The 21,541-nt window shown below is 47.3% G+C and overlaps 1 long non-coding RNA gene across 1 annotated transcript; it reads left to right on the top strand.

The window, feature by feature from the left end:
- The first annotated feature begins 16,880 nt into the window (after window positions 1-16,880).
- LOC121836292 lies at window positions 16,881-18,869 on the top strand. The gene is made up of 2 exons (XR_006077860.1): window positions 16,881-17,110; window positions 17,907-18,869. It is a non-coding gene; the product is annotated as an uncharacterized LOC121836292 (long non-coding RNA).
- The last annotated feature ends 2,672 nt before the right edge of the window (window positions 18,870-21,541 follow it).

Raw genomic sequence — 21,541 nt, 5'->3', positions numbered from 1 at the left:
CTGAAGCCCTGCTGTACTGCAGTACTATACAGCTGTGCAGGCTCCTTTCCTACAGTCAATCACCTCGTCACTATTTAACTGGCCCCCTTTGTCTGCCCCCCCCCTCGCCGTCTTCTCTGCCACCTCACCCTTTTTATTATTAACTACTCCTGTCAGTTGCTGCACCATCTCCTCATACTTCTTCTTATGCTCTTCCAACTCTGCCTTCCACTCTTCCCCTAAGCCCCCCTACCTGTCGCTCAACCTCGGCTCTCTGTTCCTGCTATCGTCTCAGCTCTCCCGCCACGCTCCCTACCTTACTTTCCCATTCCCTGGTCATCTCCACCACATCCGCTTCGGCCCCCTTATTTATATCTCCGACCTGCGCCTCGAGCTGAACCTGCTTCTCCCGCTCTACCCGTATCTCCCACTTCGACTCCTGAACCGTATCCGCCCATTCCCTTTCTATTCTCCCAAAACCAAGTTCTACCTTCTCGCAACTCCGACAGGTAAAGTTGCTCTCTTCGGCTTCTGCTATAGTTTTGAGCTCCAACTCCATCATGCAGCACCAACGGCCACACTCCTCAGATTCTACATCGGGTCCCCCTTTTACATTAGCCTGCGCATTTTTCTTCCTTCGCATATTCACCATTGCCTACGGACACACAGCGCGACCCCACGAAAAATATCGCACCAAAACTAAAAAAAGCTTAGGTTACGTCCCTGTCCACAAAACCAACTAGCCTGCCAAAAGTTTCAAACGTGCAGGTGGTTTGGTCTTGTGACCCTACCTAAAAAGCCTGCTGTAACCCAACTATCCTATCGCTACTTTAAAAACTGCTTTCTGCTACCTCATAAAACCACCAGAGTTAGAGCGAAAATGCTTAACAGCAGGGTGGTAAACCTGGAGGATCAACCCCAATGGGGTGTGCTCCTTGCCTTTAGCGTGCAACACCACCAATGAAGCAGATCTAACAAGCAAGCCTATCCTATCGCTACTTTAAAAAGCACACTCGCAACTAAACTAAATACAGCAAATATTGCTTAGCTTCGCAGGTTTTCTGGAAAACACGTCCTCTTTGTCAGCTGATAAGCAGCTGACTGGTGAGACATATTGATGCCTATTTCGGAACTCAGAAAGGGAAGGAGTGAGCTTTGGTAATAGCACACTCATTCGTATTTTCTTTTTCATGTCTTGTCATGAAGTGGAGCCAAAGGTTTTTTTTTTTTTTCACATTGCTCGGTTGCTTGAGGTTGCAAGTATTTGTACAAAACATGGGAGTGCACAGCAGTATACTTCCTTCATACTTGGCGATGTCGAATTTAAAAATTGTCAAATGGTTCATTAAAGTCAAGCTTTCATGAAACAATTTTTTTATATCATTATTAGTATTTGACGTGTACAGCAATAATAGACCTTCTTTCTTAATGCATATTCCAAAGCTGAAATTACTTCTCTTAGGTGCGCTCGGGAGCTTTCTAAGACGGCCTATTTATGGCCGTAACACATTCTATGTGCTCTAAGCATCCCAAATATTTAAGTTTAAATCATGTGCAGCTTAGTTCGCTAATAAAAATGTGATAAAAGATAGTGAATCTCAGACATACAAATGGCGGCACTGAACCCGGCCGAATGTAGGTGAGGAACGAACGGGGCTCATCAGACAATCACAAGCGATAGCTTCACGTCGGGACAAGCAGCCAACCAGCCCTGCTCGTCTGCACAAGAGGCCCTCGCTTGCAGTTGATTGACAAGTGTCTTTTGCCGTTCCACCCTATTCGCCTTGATTCGGTTCAACCGCGCTCGCTATCCTTGATCACATTTTTTAATAGTGAAATAGGCCACACATGATTGCAAGTTTTGGACTTGTGGGATGTTAGAGCACATAGGTTGAGTTAGGAACATAAATAGGCCATCCTGGAATACTAGAAAGTGCCCCTTTAATTTATTTCATTTTTTTATATATATCTACAGTTCAGCATTTCAGTGAAACAAAGCAGGAACATGATTGCAGACGAAAGTGGAGAGTCCATTTGTGTTGTCTGTATTTCTCCACTTTTTGTGCATTTTCTTGACAGTTTTATTCACTGCAGATTCATCTTGGACCTGGCATCAAAATGCGAGAGGCAGCATTTACACATGCCGTGGAAAAGGCTGCCACTCCTGGCCGCTCTCTCAGAATGGTCAGCCGATCACTGTGGGAGCCTGCGGAGCTCTTCGACAAGGGTGTGTCAGGGCAAGCCTGCAGGCGTCTCCTCTAGGAGGGTGTGGTGAGAAAACAGCCCCTACCACACCAGGTGGGTATTTCTGATCAACCTAGAAGGGCACAGCACCTGTTGTGGCTGCTGTGCATAGCTTTGAACAAAAAAGAAAATTTGGTTATGGGGATATTTATACAGTGTGTAGTTGGTCTGCCATTAAAGTTGCGACGAGTCACACGCTGTAGATGAGCAGCGTGTGACTCGTCGGAACTTTAATGGCAGACATAATGTTTGTATAGTGTGAGTTATGATTTACTACGATTTGGGATTTTTATGAACCTATTGTTCATTTTGCCTAGTGCAGCACACATGTACAGTGAGAGGCACTAAGAGGTCAGACAAGGTGAATGTGGACAGAGCAGGAGAAATGCCACTTGGGGTGCAGCGCTTTCTTTGCTCACTGGGAGCGAGGCCACGATGTTCGATCTGAAGTCAAACCTGATATTATCGAACCCGGTTAATTTAAGGGCACATGGTAAAACAAAATTGAAAAAACAAATTTGATTTTAGTTTTTTTTCGCAATTTGAAAAGTTTAGTTCTTTTTGCACATTTTTCATTGTCCCAGTGTTTTTGGAAAGCTATATTTCGGGCTGAAAATCACTTCTTCCGAAAGCAAGTAGCAGGTGACTACGCCTCCTTTTGGGATACACTCCCTGTTTATCGATGAATTCTCCAACAAAACAAAATCAACACAAGACCTAAAAGCTTGTCCAGTAACAGATAATCTAAAAAAATTATTTCGCAACTATTGCACAGCTTTTTTTGAACCAAGACAATCACGAGACGCTGCGCACGTTTTTCCCAGGTGTGTAGCGTGTGTACATTCAAGTGTTTGTGTTTTCATAACGACACAATGGCGCCATTGAATGCTGTTCCTTTATTCAATGGTGGCAGCATTGCACAAGCCAATGTTTTGAAGTTTTGTGGATGGAACCCTGTTTGGAAAGCCATCAAGTGGCTGAGGGAAGTTGACATCACTCTAATATACTTTACGGACCAAGCGACATGGCAGGTCACAAAAGAGGCCCGGCAAGCAAGGCGATAAGCCTAAAGGCGAAGATATGACTTTAGCGATGCCTTTCAAGCTGGCGGCTACTGAAAAAATGACTGTAAGGCTGTTGGTGCCAATAGAAATTTGTTATTCACCAGTTTTTTTACTTTAAACTCAATTATCTCAAAACAGTGTTTTTTAGTACATAGGTACCATTTTTTCCTTAACCTGACATTATAGAGGGTTGATTTTTTATTTCTACCACATACATGGGTGTTCAAAAATACTGGACTAAAATTAAAAATGTGCACCTAGCAGTTTTTGAGTTACAAAGTTTTTAATAGATGAAAAAAACTAAAATTTCAGTACTAGAATAAAAAAAATATTAAAAAAACTTTTTTTAGTTTGGTTTAAATAATTCTAGTTCAGTGAATAAAACACAATATTTCGAACAAAATGATATATGCGTGACAGAAATACTCCTAATAGTCACCGAGAAAACTGTTCCTCAACATGGCCTCAAATGCATGGGGAGTATAGGACTTACCTTGTGCCCTTAAACTATTTGTAAATGGACTGGTAGCTGCAATAAAAATGCATAGCGAAAAATGCAATTACATCGAAGGAAAATTGCAGCGTCTCCCCATGGACCGATCTGCCAAGAGCGCTGTTTAGCTCTGCAAGCTGGCTTTCCCCCAGCATGAGAATCATCCTTGGGGGAGAGCCAGCTTGCAGAGAAAGCTGGCTTTTTTTCTTTTGAGCAGCCGCGTCGGCCGCCCAGGAGTAAAAAAAAAGTCTTGTGGGGGGAGAGGGTGAGCCGGTAAACGAAAAAGCGGCCACTATATAACTGCAGTCGGCGTCCCTCATGATGTACAGATGCCCCTTCGAGCGTGAACAAAACAACTTTTCTAAATGTGGCGTGCTTGTTCGTTGTCAAATTCATTAAAACTTCTATAGAGAATTGCCCGCTGTATCAAAGTGGTAGACGGTTTTTTGAGAGTTTGATATAGTCAGGTTTGACTGTATTATGTTGCCCACAGGTAGGCGAAATCAGATAGAACGTGGGAGGGCGGGCCGAGTGATAAATTGACTGATTATCGGGCTCGACACGACATAACCTCTTGTTTACTGTTGTAGTTGTGATTTTATTATTTTAAGGTTTTTTTATGAATAACTGCTCGTGTATTTCTTTTTATGCACTGCAGGTTTTATCACGCAATACCGACTTGCCGAAGCCATCATCTTAGCCATCCAGATGTGCTGGCAAAAGTGGCATGGAAGAAAAGAGCCATGGACAGCCCAGTCTGCAGGAGACTGTTTGCGAGTGGTGCATGTTGGGAAAAAAATAAAATAGTAAGTTCCATTCTCTTTGTCTTTGTAGTTTTGTTTTATGGCAGAATGAACACCTAAACCTGCACAAAATTAGCAGTCTTTTTGCACAATTTGCTAGCTGTTGTCATCAGCAGTCCTTTCTGCATCTAAATTATATTGTGCATGCATGACCAGGTCACCACAGAAGACACTAGGTCGGCCGGATCACATCAGAACACGTCAAGACACTAGAACACGTCAAGAGGCTAGAACACGTCAGGATACTAGAACACGTCAGGACACTAGAACACATCAGGACATCAGAACATGCCAAGACCCGTGTCTGAATTTCCGCTCTGATGTAAACGTCAGAAACACACCAGACCCGGGCTGGTGAATTTTTCAATAGGGTGAGTTTAGGAATTATCTTTCTAGTTACTAATGGCAGAGACATTTCAACTAAAACAGTGTTATGATCGCTGATCCTGTCAAGAATACGAACTGACCGCACATCATCCGCACTCGAGGTGAAAACAAGGTCCAAAACAGAATGTAACCGTGTGGGTTCGTTTACGATTTGAGCGAGACCATAGCTATGCATCAGGTTAATAAAATTTGAAGCTTCTGCACCAACCGCACAAGAGGTAAGACCAATGCCCCCCTTCCAATTTACACCTGGGTAATTAAAATCCCCGCCAAAAATAATGGTACTACCGGGAAATAAAGAAAAAACGTGCTCCATACAAACGCAGTTTATCAACGAAAGTATTGTCACGACCAGGAGGGCGATAACAGGCGCCAACGATAACTGGAAAAGAAGGATGATCTAAGCGTACCCACAAAACTTCAAGGTCACAATCTACAGTAATAAGTGATGCATTCATGGCTTTACTGATAGCAATAAGTACGCCGCCACCGCGGGAACGTGTGCGGTCGTTACGAAACAAATGAAATGATTGACTAAGAAGAACCTCGCCATCGCTAATCTCCGGCTTTAACCACGTTTCAGTTCCCAGCACAATCTGAGCACCTGAATCATGCACAGTTGACAAAAAAATATCTTGTTTTGGCAGAAGACTTGCCAAAGTTCGCGACAAGTACACAGATGTTAACAAAATCCTGCCTAACTATTTTTCTAGACTGTCACGTCATCGCTTGACTCACAGCTTACAATTTTTGAACTAAAATAACTTCATCAGACTCGGGACAATAAACGTACTGCTTTCCACCGACATAAAGTTTGTCGTACACAAGTTTCACTTTTATGTTTTGATTTCTGAACTGCGCACTGAAATGCCACAGTTTGCTCCGGTGGTGGCAAACCCTAGGCGAAAAGTCTTCTGAGATAGAGACCTTAAGTGAAGGCGAGTGTTTAAGTTTGTTTGCATTATTCAGTACGTTCTGTTTTCCTCTGAAGTCCAGAAAACACACCACAATCGGTCGGGCTGACCCCCCCTGCTTCCGGCCAACGCGGTGGGCACGTTCAATCTCTCCCGGTTCTATACCCAAATGGTCCTTGATGAAGCCTCTCAAACAGTTAGCCGTATCCTCCCACGTTTCATTTGATTCTTCTGGGATACCCCTGACTAATAAGTTATTTCGCCTCATTCTGTTATTTAAATCATCGATACTAGAGTCAAGGGTGCAGATTTTATCATGTGAGTAACGCACGTCTCTTTGGACGCCACTGATGGTATTTTCAACCACGGCGAATCTGTCCTTAATGGCGCTAATCTCCTGCATTTGTTTCTCTAGAGTACATACCTTCAGTTTGTGGGCACCCTGGCGGCTCCCAAGCCAAGTTGCCCGACTGCGAGGCTCAAGCCGAACTTTTCCCGCGTGGCGGCGACGTCACGCCAGCCACGCGCACATCGGATGCGCCGCCTTGATAAGGCAGATCAGAGGCGGCGCACGGGGAGTCGCTGCCTGGACTCAGGCGCCGGTGGTAACAATGTTAATCGTCTCGTCGATGTCCAATTAAATGTAGTTTCTTGTTGTTGAAACCGTTGGCTCCGTGTTATTCCTCCGGGTCGGGTATGCAGCAAGGCAAACCGACCACAATGGCGCCCAACCGTGGTACGCTACCCACTCGCAGGAATTTCACGGGGCTTGGTTTCTTCTTTCGGTAAGCCTTTTTCATATTCCCCGTGTTTCCTATCGTTGTTTCGTGCTTCCGTCACGTCTACGTTTGTTGTATTGGCGTGTTTGTGACCGTGTCTTTGTGAACGCGGCAATCGTTTTGCGCGCTTGTGTTGGGTTTTTGGGGGCGTTTCTTTTTTTGTGCTCGCAGGCATGCTCACGCGGGAGCAGGAAGCCGCGATGGCCGCAGCAGCACAAATGAACCTGCTCACGAAGGTCACGGAGATGTGCGACTCCGTGATGCAGCGCCTGCCCACACGCCTGGCCAGCAGGAAACCCCACCGCGAGAGCCCAGACCACACTTGACTGTTCCGGTCTACATGGGGTACGACGACGTCAAGTCCGTGGCAGACTTCCTGGGCGAGCTGCAGACGTACCACCTTGCCTCCGGTGCCTCGGAAGCCTTCATCGTGGAGCGGATTGTCCCGCTGGCGTTGCAAGCCAGCGCCAGGTGCTGGTTGGGGTCACAGGCCCCCTTCACCAGCCTGGCGGACTTCCAGACAAGGCTTCGCGAAGAGTTCCTGCCTGCAGGCTACGCGACGCAGATTCTCCGAGAGCTCGAGGCAAGGACGCAGCACCCGGATGAAAGTCTGGTCCGGTACGTTCGGGTCATGCAAGAGCTCTTCAAGAGGGCGGACCCGAAGTCAACGGAGTCGGACAGAGTAGCTCGGGTCAGAAGACAGTGTCACCCAAGGTACCACGTCTACCTGATCAACCGCACCTTTGAGACCCTTGAAGAGCTAGCCCGGGGCGCCCGCCTCATCGAGGAAGCTCTTCATGCCGAGCGGAACTACGTGCCGCCGCCACCAGCCAAGTACGCGCTCGAACCGGCATGCGCATGGCGGGGCCCCGAGGCCTCCACGCAAGTGGACTGTCCGAACGAGACCTCCCTTCCCCACCACGTCAACCAGGAGAGTTGGCGTGGCATGCATGGTGATATCCCGTGCGGGATAAGCGTATGTTCGCCTAACTCTCCCCGAGAGGTCCCCGGAGGTCACAGCGAGGCCCGTGAGGGTTTCGGGCGGGGGTCGCCGCGACAGGTGGGAGGTCGTTGGCCGTGCCCTATCGTAAGCTGGGGCCCAACGGAGATCGCCACTCAAACGAACCATCTTCATCAGTCTGCTCCTGCAAGTGCTGGCGAAAACTGGCACGGTGCGGTCGCAAACCCGCAGCCCAGCAGCATAGACCCCCGCCGCAACGGAACAAGCCCTCCCCACAACAGCCAGTCGCAAGCCTGGTGGAGGCCCTCCTATAGTGGTTCCTTATCCGATCACTGGAGGCCGTCCGACGGGCACCTCGGTGCGGGTGGCCTAAGCAGGCAACTGTCGTCGGACTGCTGCTACGATTGCGAGCAGCCCGGCCATCACCGAAAGCAGTGTCCAAGGCTTCTGGACACTACAAACAAGAGGTGGCACGAGACGGCGGCAAAGGGCCGGAACCAAAACAACCAGGGAAACTACTACGGCCGGTGACGCTGAAACCAGACAGCCACTCGCCGACGGCCGGTGCAGTCCCTGGGAGCGGTCAGGCCGCGGCACAGATTCCATCGGTATGTCGAATCCAGCCCGAGCCTAACATCATTGAACCGCGCATGACAATATCACTGCTCGATTTTCCCATTGCCGCACTTTTGGATTCTGGGGCCGCTATCTCGCTCATAGGGGATTTCGTTTTCGAACTCTGCAAAGCAAAAAAGATAAGCCTCCGGGAGTGCGAAACCCGTTTGCAGCTAGCTTCTGGTACAGCGATAACAGCTGGAGGAGCCGTGAGGCTGCAGATTCGGTTTAATGAAAAAAAGCGACGTCAACGATTTCTTTATATGCCAGGACTTGTGGTACCTGTGATCTTGGGCCGAGATTTCATTACAGGCGAAAGCATGACACTCGACTTTTCTGGTGGTGGATACCGGCTGGGGCAACAACCGGAGCTGACTCCGTTTACCAAAAGGGAGGACTGCATCCCTAACTCGACTACTGCAGCCCACTTCACCATGGTGCCAGACGTCTTGCCTGCCGGCGTTCGAGAATCGTTGCGAAAGTGCCCCGCAAGCAGCCAGCAGAAGCAGGAGCTGCAAGCCGTCCTGGAGTCTTTCTCACCGATGTTCACGGAAACACCTGGAAAGACTGACATTCTGCTGCACCGTATTGAAACCGGTGACGCGCCGCCTCGGAGGTGCAACCCTCGACCGATCAGCGTCCACAAAAGGGCACTCCTTGATGCGACGCTCGAGGAAATGATCGACACCGGTTCAGTACGTGAGTCGAAGAGCCCCTGGGCATTCCCCGTTGTTCTCGCCCCGAAAAAAGACGGAACAGCCAGACTCTGTGTGGATTACAGGCGGCTTAACGATGTGTCCGTACGAGACAGCTACCCTTTCCCCAGCATTTCCTCCGTGATGTACGCGCTCGGTAACGCGACCGTGTTTACAACGCTGGATTGCAGTCGCGGGTTCCTTCAGATAGAGATTCACCCATCAGACGTTCCAAAAACGGGTTTCATCTGCCACAGAGGGTTGTTCGAGTTCACCCGACTGCCGTTTGGCTTGTCTAACTCTCTAGCCAGTTTTCAACGCCTGATGGATGTTGTACTTGGGAACTCGAAGTACGAATTTGCCATGGCATACATGGATGACGTGGTTGTTTTCTCGAGAACTATCGAAGAGCATGTCGAGCACCTTCGCATTGTACTTGAGCGAATGCGTAATGCTGGGCTCACGATTCATCCCGGAAAGGTTCAGTTAGCCGCGCCCAAGATTAACCTCCTTGGATTCGTTGTGGATAACGGCACGCTCCGCCCCAACGAAGATAAGTTGCGCGCGCTAACGGAATACCCAAGCCCACATGACGTAAAGAGCCTACAAAGATACCTCGGAATGATTGCGTTCTACAGGGATTTCATTCCACACTGTTCCGAGATATCGCAACCGCTCAATCACCTCCTAAAAAAAGGCGTCAAGTGGTGTTGGGCCGAACAACAATTCGCATTCGCAGCCCTTTCAAAAGCCGTGACTGACAACGCTTGTTTACAGCTCCCAGACTTGAACAAGCCGTTCGTTCTGCAGACAGATGCAAGCGACTGTGGCCTGGGTGCTGTATTGCTGCAGGAGTATGGTGGTGTGCTTCGGCCAGTCGCTTTCACGAGCCAGACGCTAACTTCAGCCGAGCGCAACTACAGTGTCGCAGAACGTGAATGTCTCGCCATTATTCATGCTTTGAAGCGCTTCAATATGTACCTAGATGGCGCAACGTTCCAGATTCAATCTGATCACTTAGCGCTATCATGGCTAAGGGGACTTAAGAATCCAGCTGGACGTCTTGCTCGTTGGGCGCTTACGCTACAACAGTACGACTACTCCATTGTGTACCGCCCGGGGTCAACTAACAAAGTTGCTGATGCGCTTTCTCGTGCTCCACTTCCTGAGGAACACTCGCAGGATACCCATGGCTTGGTGACCGTCGCGGCCACGACACGAGGATCCCCAGATTCACGGTGGGGTACATTGGTGAGCCGCGAGGAGCTTCGCAAGGCGCAGCTGGATGACGGACTCTGCCAACGCGTGTCCGCTTGGCTGGCAGCAAGAGGTCCAGTCGACCGCCCAAGTGACGAGGAGTTCGACTCCTACTTGATGAGCGACGACGGCCTCCTGCTGCGCTACATCCCCCAGGCCGACGACGATCCGGATGGCTCGGCATTCCGGACCGTGATACCCCGCAAGCTACGTAAGCTTTTCATCCGATACATGCATGACTCTGCCTTGGCAGGACACAGCAGTGGGAGCAAGACCTACGAAAAGTTATCCCAAATTGCTACCTGGCCAGGCATGAGGCAGGATGTGCTCCGATACGCTCGTAGCTGCTCGGTGTGCCAGAAGGCAAAACCACGTGGTGGCCAGCCCCCCGGTCTCATGCAACCAATCGCGAGTCAGAGCCCTTGGCAGATTTGTTGCTGTGACGTCATGGGCCCCTTCCCACGTAGTACCCGGGGCAATCAGTACTTGTTCGTGGTAACCGACCACTTCACGAAGTGGGTTGAGTTATTTCCATTGCGGAAGCTAGATTCGCAAAAAATCTGGGAGTGTCTACTCGAAACATTCACTAGGTTTGGCTTTCCTGCACAGCTTGTAAGCGATAATGCCTCCTATTTCACGAGTAAGGTGTTTGTGGACGCATGCGCGGTACTGGGAATCAAACACAAAAGAACTTCCCCGTACCACCCGCAAGCAAACATCACGGAAAGGGTTAATCGAAACCTTAAGATGATGCTAGTGGCCTACACAGAGCGCCACAAGGACTGGGACGCGAAACTGCCCGAGCTGGCATTCGCGACCCGTACAACCACTAATCGGTCAACGGGTCTCACTCCTGTCCAATTAAATTTCGGCAAGGAGCTCGCATTCCCGCTTTCTAACAGCCTCCTTTCTACAGAGTCTGGAGGAAGGCCTCGCCCCTACGTGAAGTTCGCAGAGGACCTGCGAAAGCGCTTCTCTGATAACCTTCGAGAGGCCAGAGAAAATCTCGACGTCGCCCGGGTACAGCAGGCTGAACAGTACAACCGGGGGCGACGTGACTTGCAGTTCGAGGTGGGAGATTTTGTACTCCGGCGTACTCACCCACTGAGTGACGCCGCTCGAGGCTTCGCAGCCTCCCTCGCCAACAGGTGGGAAGGTCCGTTTCGCGTGCGTGAAAAGTGCTCGCCACTCACTTACAAACTAGTTAACTGTGAGTCTAGTGAGGAAACCGGACCTGTTCATGTCACCGACCTTAAACGATTTTTCCAAGCAGAAGACGAAGATTCCTCGCAGGACCGGAACGACACTGACGGCAGTCCCGTTCCGGAAACCCCCTTGTCTCCACCAAGCCGGCGGTATAACCTGCGACGTCGGTGACACCAAAAAGAGAGGAACTTTCTTTTTGTCTCCTTGGCCTCTTTCGCATTTTGGGGGTAGTTTTCTACTTCCACGGATCTGCGCCTTTTTCAAGAGAGGGGGGAGAAGATTGTGTGCCCACCTCAGATCCGTTATTTCAAACTTTCTGGAAGGGGTCCGAAAATAACGTCAGGCTCAGCCCTCAACTGAGTCCCATGTCGTCTGCTTCCATGTTTTCTACGAAGCTGACTCATGGACAAAACCGTCGCCACACCCGCCATCTGAACGACACGGCGGCCGGTCTCATCGTGGACCGCGGCCACCCTCTACAGGACCACGGGCAAAGCAGCCACCTGGTGGAGCCCTGATCCCGAACAAGCGACAAGCTGGAGCTGACCGAGCCGCCGCGCTCGTCAGCAGCCGCCGCGCTCGTCCAGCAGGCGCCGGCCGGACTTAAACGTCAGTCCGCCCAACAGCGCCATCCACCCCCTGACGCCCACAACGTCTCCGTCATCGACATGCCGGACGAAGCTTGAGGGGGGGGAAGTGTGGGCACCCTGGCGGCTCCCAAGCCAAGTTGCCCGACTGCGAGGCTCAAGCCGAACTTTTCCCGCGTGGCGGCGACGTCACGCCAGCCACGCGCACATCGGATGCGCCGCCTTGATAAGGCAGATCAGAGGCGGCGCACGGGGAGTCGCTGCCTGGACTCAGGCGCCGGTGGTAACAATGTTAATCGTCTCGTCCATGTCCAATTAAATGTAGTTTCTTGTTGTTGAAACCGTTGGCTCCGTGTTATTCCTCCGGGTCGGGTATGCAGCAAGGCAAACCGACCACAAGTTTTAGTTCATTAATTCCAGAACTGATAGTCTCTTTCGGGTTTCGTTTTGGTGTTTTTCAGCAGTAGATGCTAAGTTTTCGATTAGCTCGCCCAGTCTTTCGATTTCGAAAGGACCGGGATTAAGCTCGACGTCTCCAGACAACATCAGCAATACGTCTAAGAAAGGAAGGCCACTGTCATGAGGCAGGGAGAGCAAGCAGCTAAACACGACAGAGACAACGCGTCTATAGAGTGTTAGTAGACTCTTTCTGTCGATGGGGCACGACACATTTAAGAGCATTACGTTGTTAGAGCGATAACATTTCGCGTAATCCAAGTAACCAACCTGAGTTACGAAGCGTGTTAGCGTCGGCATCGCTGTGTCGTGCCCCGAGGCTTGCGTCGGTGGTAGGTCTTTTTGTAGGCAGCCTGAAGTCGGAAACGGAAGCGTTCCTCGGTGCGCCATCACGCGGCGGTCTTGTAGGCGGAGCCACGGCTGAGGTGAGACGGCAGTTTCCCCTTGCGTTGTGGAATCCAAGTCGAAAACGTGCTCCAGCGGCCATGACGATAGACAGGCCACGCCCCCATCCAACGCACTTGGTGACACCGTGAAGAGCAGCAGCAGCACCTGAGTTACGAAGCGTGTTAGCGTCGGCATCGCTGTGTCGTGCCCCGAGGCTTGCGTCGGTGGTAGGTCTTTTTGTAGGCAGCCTGAAGTCGGAAACGGAAGCGTTCCTCGGTGCGCCATCACGCGGCGGTCTTGTAGGCGGAGCCATGGCTGAGGTGAGACGGCAGTTTCCCCTTGCGTTGTGGAATCCAAGTCGAAAACGTGCTCCAGCGGCCATGACGATAGACAGGCCACGCCCCCATCCAACGCACTTGGTGACACCGTGAAGAGCAGCAGCAGCACCTGAGTTACGAAGCGTGTTAGCGTCGGCATCGCTGCGTACCAAATGTGACGGCGGAAGCGCAATACGGCATCCAGGATCCCTCGCAGACGTAGAAGTGAACACGGCAGCTGAAGATCGAGCGTGAGGGACAGCCAGAGCAAGCAAGCACTACCGAAATTAACGAAAGAACTGTGCGAGCAAGCTGTCAGCTGTACTGGCGGAGCGCGGGAGGCTCGGCTTACGAATCGGCTTATGACGACGTTAGGCTGGCTAATGGATTTCGCCCCACGCTTCGCTTTATTTTTTCGTCAGAAACTAGTGAGCGCAACTTTCTATCCCAGTATGTTGTTATATTTTCTTGTCCCAGCAGACAACACACACAGAAACAAGTGTTTTGCCGTGTTAAAATTGTTTACTGACGAAAACGTGTTTTATGTGCACAAGACGAATTTGCGATCGCAATCGTAATAGACATCACTTAAATGTCATTTTAGTTGTCGTCTGGCAGGTCCCACCATGAATGTCATTTGAAAACCTGAATGTCATTTGGCGTAAATGCCATTTTAGCTGCCCCGCAGGGGGCACCTGTGAAAGCAGGTGTTTGGAGAGTGGCGTATCCACGGACCCCGAGCCATGCGGGTTCGCCCGCCCACGTCTGGCTGTGCGTGGCTTTCCCGTGTCTGGGGAAAAGGGAATCCTGGTGGTTGAGCTGAGCCCGGGGTAGGTTTGGACCCTTCGGGGCCCCCCGGGTGAGGCAATACACCACTTCGGCCCCCGCTTCTCATAGACGGGAGTCCTGGTAAGGCCCGGCCAGGATGATTCAGTCTAGTCGCCATTTCTTCTACTATCCCCTCCGATCTCTCACTTTTACCTTTCCTGTTTCCTTTACTTCTCTCTCACTTATCTTACTCCTTTTTTCATCCCTCTTTGGCGGCAAGGGCTAACCTTGGGTGGCAATGGACGTCTGTCTTGACCCACACTTGGGTATAGTTTCCCGGCAGCACTGTTAGCGTAACGTCTCCAGCCAAGCCCTTCTTGTTATGGTGCGTTACCTAACCCCTTGTTGGGCTCGGTGGTGGGCGGTGCACCGCGGATTCTGAACACCTTTTGCCCTCCTATGGCGCCCCACCCCTCTAAACCCCGTTCAGGGCAAGCCTTTAAAAGGCGTTGTCTTGAACCCAAGACCACTGACAAAGATCCTGAAATTGAAACATTTACAAAGTTTTTCATTGTTCATTCGCTCGATGAACATAAACCTGTTGCAAAGCTGTCGCCTTTTGTTGTTGCCAAAGTACTGGAAAACCTTGTCGGGTTCTCCTACAAGGCTAAAAAGCAGCACTCCGGAGACCTCTTAGTAGAGGTAACCACCAAAAAACAAAGTGAAGCGATCCTGAAGTTGACTAGTTTTCTTGATGTCAAAGTGTCAGTTAGCCCTCACCGCACGCTCAACACCATCCGTGGGGTCCTCTCCGAGGACGACTTCTTGCACACTAGTGAGGAAGAACTCCTCGAGGCCCAGGTAGCACCAAACATTGTAGTAACGTTATTTTATTGTTGCGTATGTTTAAATAACGTTTTGTGTTATACGTGAACATTAACGTAACGTTCAAGTTAAACATATTATGTTTTAGTTGTATTTGAAACATTAGTATAACGTTCCAGTAAAACATACAATGTTATATGTTGTGTTATTAACGTTAATATAACATCACATATGTAACTGCGAAATAATGTTAAAAATAGATCGTTCAAATAATGATTTTGGAACATTTATTACTAACGTTATTTCTGTGTTAATATTGAAACGTTAATGTAACATCACATATGTAACTGTGAAATAACATTAAAAACAGAACGTTCAAATAATGATTTTGGAACATTTATTACTAACGTTATTTCTGTGTTAATATTAAAACGTTAATGTAACATCACATATGTAACTGTGAAATAACGTTAAAGATAGAACGTTCAAATAATGATTTTGGAACATTTATTACTAACGTTATTTCTGTGTTAATATTGAAACGTTAATGTAACATCACATATGTAACTCTGAAATAACGTTAAAAATAGAACGTTCAAATAATGATTTTGGAACATTTATTACTAACGTTATTTCTGTGTTAATATTGAAACATTAATGTAACATCACATATGTAATTGTCAAATAATGTTAAAAATAGAACTTTAAAATAATGAACGCTAATGTAACTTTATTTGTAGAACAATAAAATAATGTTGAAAATAAAACATTCAAATAACTTTATTTGTAAACCAATAAAATAATGTAAAAACTATACACCAACTCATCTCTGTGACGTCACGGCGCGGTGGTGGCGCGTCGGTCGCACTTCCGGTCTGGGGCTGTGGGCAGAAGTCCCCATGCCAGACGTGTATTCCTGTGTTGTTTTGAAGGGAACCAGACAAAAACTTGCCTTCTCGTCAAAACGCCGGGACTGGGGCCGTACCAAAAAGGTCGAGAGAGCTTTGAAGGTCAGTTTTCACGTGCTCTGTTCGTCCGGAAATCTTATATGTGCCGTGAAAAGGAAAAAGCAGACGCCGTCGGACAACGATTGCTTGGGCAGAAGCACTTTGAGTTGAATTCCCGGATACTTGTGGTCATCAGGTTCATTTGTTTTATTCCAACATGAACGCCGGAAAACCATCAAGTTGTGCGGACCACCTGCGGACTACGTTCAGTGCGTCTTCAAGTTCAAACGGCCGCCTGATCGTTCGAACTGTCGTCTGCTCTTTCAAACGTTTCTGCTTGTCGTCCGCTCTCTTAGACGACGCCGGCCCGTAGATTAAATGGTGGCCCGGTACTTGCTATATGAGGTAAGTGCAGGCCTCAAAAGAAATAAGTTTGAAGGTTGGTAAGCAGGCTTGATGTAAACAGTAAATACAATAAGATGTTGATCATTGTTGCGAGTGACCATCATTGACTTGCTATGCCTAACTGACTTGGTCCGATTCTGCTTGCGATTTTCAGTATCGACGTCGACTATCTCAGCTACGGTTCACGCTTTTGCAGCCCAAGCGGCACCGCGACTGAAAATTGCGAGCGAAATCTCATCATGCGAATCGGGTTTGAGCGTACATACTGTGGCGTCCACGCAGAATGAATCGCCACATGTCACATTATTCACGCGAAGTTTCGCGGTGTAACGAGCCTCGGTAATTTCGCCGACGCCGCTCAAGTAGTCAGACATCGCCAGGAAGACGTAGAATCAACAATTTGAACGCGAAAAAGAGCAGGGGGACTCACACCGACGCCGACAACATCGCATTTCAGTGGTTTGTTTATGGGCGACGGCGGGCTTCTTGCCCACACCCCCATCGCGCATGCGCGGCGCCGGTGGCGTCCGCTAGGGGCGCTCCGGTTTGTTTGTAAACATGAGTTGGTGTATATGTTCGCCGGTTCCTTTTTTTTTTTTTGCCCGATTTTTTAAAGGTCTTTTTGAAAAGTACTCTACCTGCCCTGTGATAGTTGCAAGGAGGTGAAGGAAGAGGATTAAGTACGGGAGAAAACGGAAAGAAGAAAAAAGGAAATTTTCTCAATTAATTAATTCAAAGCTAGGTGGCGCAAGCTACCGCCCGTTATAAAGGGAACAGCCGGAACAGCCAATATTCATCCATCCGCGTTCCCGCCACTGCAACTGTGGCTCCTGCCACCGCTGGTTTCGTCGGTTCGATTTCTTCGAGCGAACTTCTGGGACAGTTTGAATAGCTTGAACTAGTTTGAACTTTGAGTTACTTTGATTTCCAATTAAGCTACGTCCAGCCGCGTCCACAACGGTGACTGCTGACTGATAAAGCGGACAACGGAACAGCTTCTTGACGGCGGGACTCGAGAACCGTAAGTAACCACCTTTTTGATAACCACTGTGCACGTGCTTATTTTCTTGAAAACAATCTGACGTAAACTGGTATCCTGTCGTTCTCTTTGTTTCAAAAGTAACAAGAGGGGGAAAATGAAATGACATAGAAAACCGTTACATCGTCTGTGCAACCGGCAAAAAAGAATTATTGCCGAGAGCGTCCGCGACCATCTTGCAGACATTTTTCCGAACTCAGTTTTTGTGGCGGCGGATAGGGATTTGATGGTCGACAGAGCAGAGGACAGCGACAACGGAGCGAAAGAGGTTTTAAGCAGTGCTACCGAACGGTTTCAGTGATCTTTGCGTGGACACAGATTCAGAGTCGGATGGTACTGAAATCCGGTCGTAAGGTCTTTTGAGCTTGGCCATGGGCTAGGTCATCAGTGCGACGGTGTGCCCAGCAGTTTCTTTGCGATTTTGGAAATTCTTCGTGAAATTTGGGCAAATGCTAGTGGGAGGTCTGGTCCCACATGGAGACACGTCTGTTTGTTTTGCCTGTTGCAAAAGCTGAAAATGTCAGTCCCCACAGGTATGCACAATGGCAAGGAGGGCAGGAGAACTTTTCGAGAAGCTTGTTTGAAAACAGGTGCAACTCGCACCACTTTTTCAACAAAAATGTTTGCTATTAGTCGACAACTGCCCACATTATCTCTCCGTCATCCCTGCAAATCTTTGACAAAGGGCTGAATATTGAACTAAGCGAAGTAAGTTCAGGAAAGCATGCTTAACAAGTTTAGGTGTTTTGCATTTAGTATTGTGTTGTTTTGTTTGCAGGCAAAGAAGTCCTGAGCATCGTGTCCAAAGCAGGAAGTGCTGGTGCGAATCTCAGCTCTAGAAGGACGACATTCTGTGTTTACTTTTATTTTATCCTTTAAAATTTATTCATGAGTATTTGCCACCTGCTCAGTATGGCAATAATGTTTTTTTTTTCTTGCTTTCATCTAGTCATCAGTTGTGGACATTTCTTTTAAAACCTTTTCCTAATCATGTGTTCCAGACAGGTTTTTAAGCTTTTTATAGCTCTATTTTTACTTTTGCATTTGAACATTTATAGCTGCTCGGTATGAGAATGCGGAGAGCTCAAACTCCTCTGAAACGCCCTCGCGGTTAGAGTAGGATGTGAACGTTTGAGAGCATTTATTAAATTATAACAAAGAGAAACAATTTTGGTATGAAGCAAAGTCCACTGTAAAACCGTAAGATGACATTTTAGTTCTTGTAGCATTCATTTTAATGAGAAAGTTTGTGAGCAGGAAAGATAATTATGCTTTCTTTCATGATGGCAAGCTTTTTCCACCAAAATTAGTGCTAGCATTCTCGGTGCTATTTTTTATGTACCGCAAATTGGGCTTAAGATGGACGTCAGCTCATAGAGATTTTTTTTATTGTCTTTTGATCTATGTAATTTCGTGTTTTCAAACTTTTGCACCCTACTCCAATCGCCAGGGCTACATTCTACCAGAGTTTGAGGTCGTTGTGATGTCTAGTTTATTTTTGCGGTAGAGAAACACTGTTGAGTTTTCTCGCGCCTTTCTTTAATTATGTGAGCTTCATGAACCCAATTTACAGGCCTTCAAGCTTCTTCGGAAGTGTGATTTTTTTTCATAATTGTTCACTTTAATTTTTTTTTTAGAGGGAAAATACTTTTAACTGCATAGCCTAGCAATATTGTCGCTGCTCATGTACACTTCAATGTTCCAAATTTGGAGAGTCAATAAATGTACTCATAAACATGTACCAAACTGTTTTCTTTTCGCAGCAGGGGTAGACTGCAGCTAATCACCTGGGAATCATGGTGTTCTGCGCAAAAAAACAATGGACATAAGAGAGAAAACAGACATACAGGTGCCACTCACAAGTATATATATTTGAAAAGTTCAGAAAAACAGGAATACATCTATCGTCATCTTCATCACGTCCACGCACGCGCTTAGCCATGTGATATACGCCTCATCAAACACATGGCTAAGCACATGCGGGGACGTGATGAAGATGACACTGTATGTATTCCTTTCTTTCTGCCCTTTTCAAGTACGGTTGTGAGTGGCACCTGTATGTCTGTCTTCTCTCTTGTGTCCATGGCTTTTTTGCGCCTTACACTATGATTTCCAACGTTCACCAACTAGCCCAACTACAAGTTCTTCTAAAATTAATCACCTGTATGGTAGCTTGTTTGTGCTGTGCTAAATCTGGTGATGGTTGTATCCAACACTTTCTACCAAGGGAACACTTTTTTCTTCAATTAGTGGTTTGTTGAGTGGCATTATGGCTAAGCTGAATAAATGAATTTCTGATTATTCCTCCCCGGGAAAGTGTGAGGCGCACACAGCTGTTTATGTTCCGAACAAGTGTCTTTCTATATTTATGCTTACATCTGTTGTCACAAAGAAGCTTTGTGATGGTTTAGTGTTCAATATTTTAAATTATTATGCCTCTCACAAACACACTCTGTTCAATTACTGGGACAACCAGTATATGGCCAAACAGATTTGACAAGTTTGGGAGAATGATAAACATAGATCAACTTTTGTTTGCTTGTTTATCATTCTCTGCTTAAATCTCACTTGAAACTTTGGGTGAAGAGTGCAAAGATATTACAATAATCATAAATTAAAAGGCCATTTGGAGTAGAATCCTTTTCTGACATATATGTACAGACATGGAAAGATTCAACGAACCCACAGGAGCGTGCGGCCTCGAGATACTTGCGCACTTCATGACGGCAGCGAAAAGAACTAGTATCGATGGCTGCTGCAGCTAGCTGTGAAATTAGCTGCTGTCAGCATCCGTTAAGATGACCTGCTCTGCCGCCCTGCTACCATACTAACGACCATACGCCTAGAGTGGCACTCTCTACACTGCATCTCGATAAGGCTGGCTATCTGTATCGAATAAGCTCATCGTGTGTACTTGGAATTTGCTGAACGCAACAGAATGTCTTTACTTTTTGTTTTCGCTACAGTTCCAGTGAAGCACAATAAGCTTTGATTCACATCACGACAACCATATTGAACCAAAAGCATGCATCGTTGCAAATAAAGTTCTTGAAAAGCGCATTGTCTGTTCAGCTGACAAAAAATTTCAATGTCAGTGTACAGTGCGCCACTTTAGGCAAATGACCGTCAGTACGGCAGCAGTGCAGGTCATATAACTGGGTGTTGATAGTCGCTAATCTCGCAATCTGCCAGTATTAGAGGGGATAGTTCCCCATGCCACCGGCAGGACGCGCACACATAGTTCGAGGTTGCACGCTACTGTGGCTTTGTTGGTTTGTTTGTTTTTTTGTTTTTTTTTACGATTGTATTAGCAAAAAGAGCACCTAGCTTGGTTAGTGTTCACGAAAAAAAAATGCAATTGCTTTTATGAAAAAATGTTTGGAGGGACTGTTAAGAGTCACGAAGACAAACCATACATGTCTGTTTTATTTAGTCTTTTCACTGGTGTGGAATATTGAAATGTGTTCATCTGCTGTTTTGAAAAGGTCTAATAATGATTGTGCCTCACATTTTTATGCTCATTGCAAAGCCCCCATCTTCTGAGTAAACAATACTCAATAATAGCTAGGGTGTCATTGCTGTGTAGAATTGTTTTGGCCCACCATATATTTCACCAGTGCAGTAACAGAAGAGAATGTTACTGCACTGGTCAAATGTCTGCAAAGTTTGGAGGAACACTTCTGAGCCATAAAGGCATATATATACTGTGTGTAGGGCACATCTGAACTAAGGCTGCTTCAAACACTAATTTGACTGTGTTGCAGGGCTTGCACCTTGGTAAGACGACTGAGTTACCGTACGTGACAGGTGTTGCCATGGCAATTCACCGTCTCGGCAACAGCCCTGGCAATGCAGTCAAACACAACTGTCTGAACCAGACTTTTACAGTATATATTTATCTTCATGGTTCAGAACACTCCTCCGAACATTTTGCATACATTTTGCTGTAGTCGGTGACAGGTCAAGAACCAAGTGGAAGCTCCTCCCACCTCTTTTCTCTTTAGTAGAGCGAACGCTGGAGAGGAAGCGACCTCCTCTCCAGCGTTTGCTCTGCACAAGTGGAAAGAGGTGGAGGAGCTTCTACTTGGTTCTTGACCTGTCACCGACTATAATGTGTTAATAACATGTTTTACGAATGTTACTATAACGTTTGCCAGAACATTATTTTAATGTTTTGTAAACGTTATATTTCTGTTGTAATAACGCTGCGTAAAAAAATTATTTATGTTGTACAAATGTTACTACAATGTTTACAGTAATGTTATGCTAATGTTTTCCGGACATTGTATTTACGTTCCAAAATTGTTTTCCAAGTGTTGAAATAACGTTTATCAAAACGTTATAAGAATGTTCTGCCAAACGTTCAAATAGCTTTATACAGGCGGACATTAAGAACATTCCTCGAACGTTTGG

The sequence above is a fragment of the Ixodes scapularis genome, unplaced genomic scaffold, assembly GCF_016920785.2.
Source record: "Ixodes scapularis isolate PalLabHiFi unplaced genomic scaffold, ASM1692078v2 PGA_scaffold23__2_contigs__length_901104, whole genome shotgun sequence".
Classification (NCBI taxonomy): domain Eukaryota; kingdom Metazoa; phylum Arthropoda; class Arachnida; order Ixodida; family Ixodidae; genus Ixodes; species Ixodes scapularis.
This window is presented reverse-complemented; position numbering and strand designations above follow the sequence as displayed.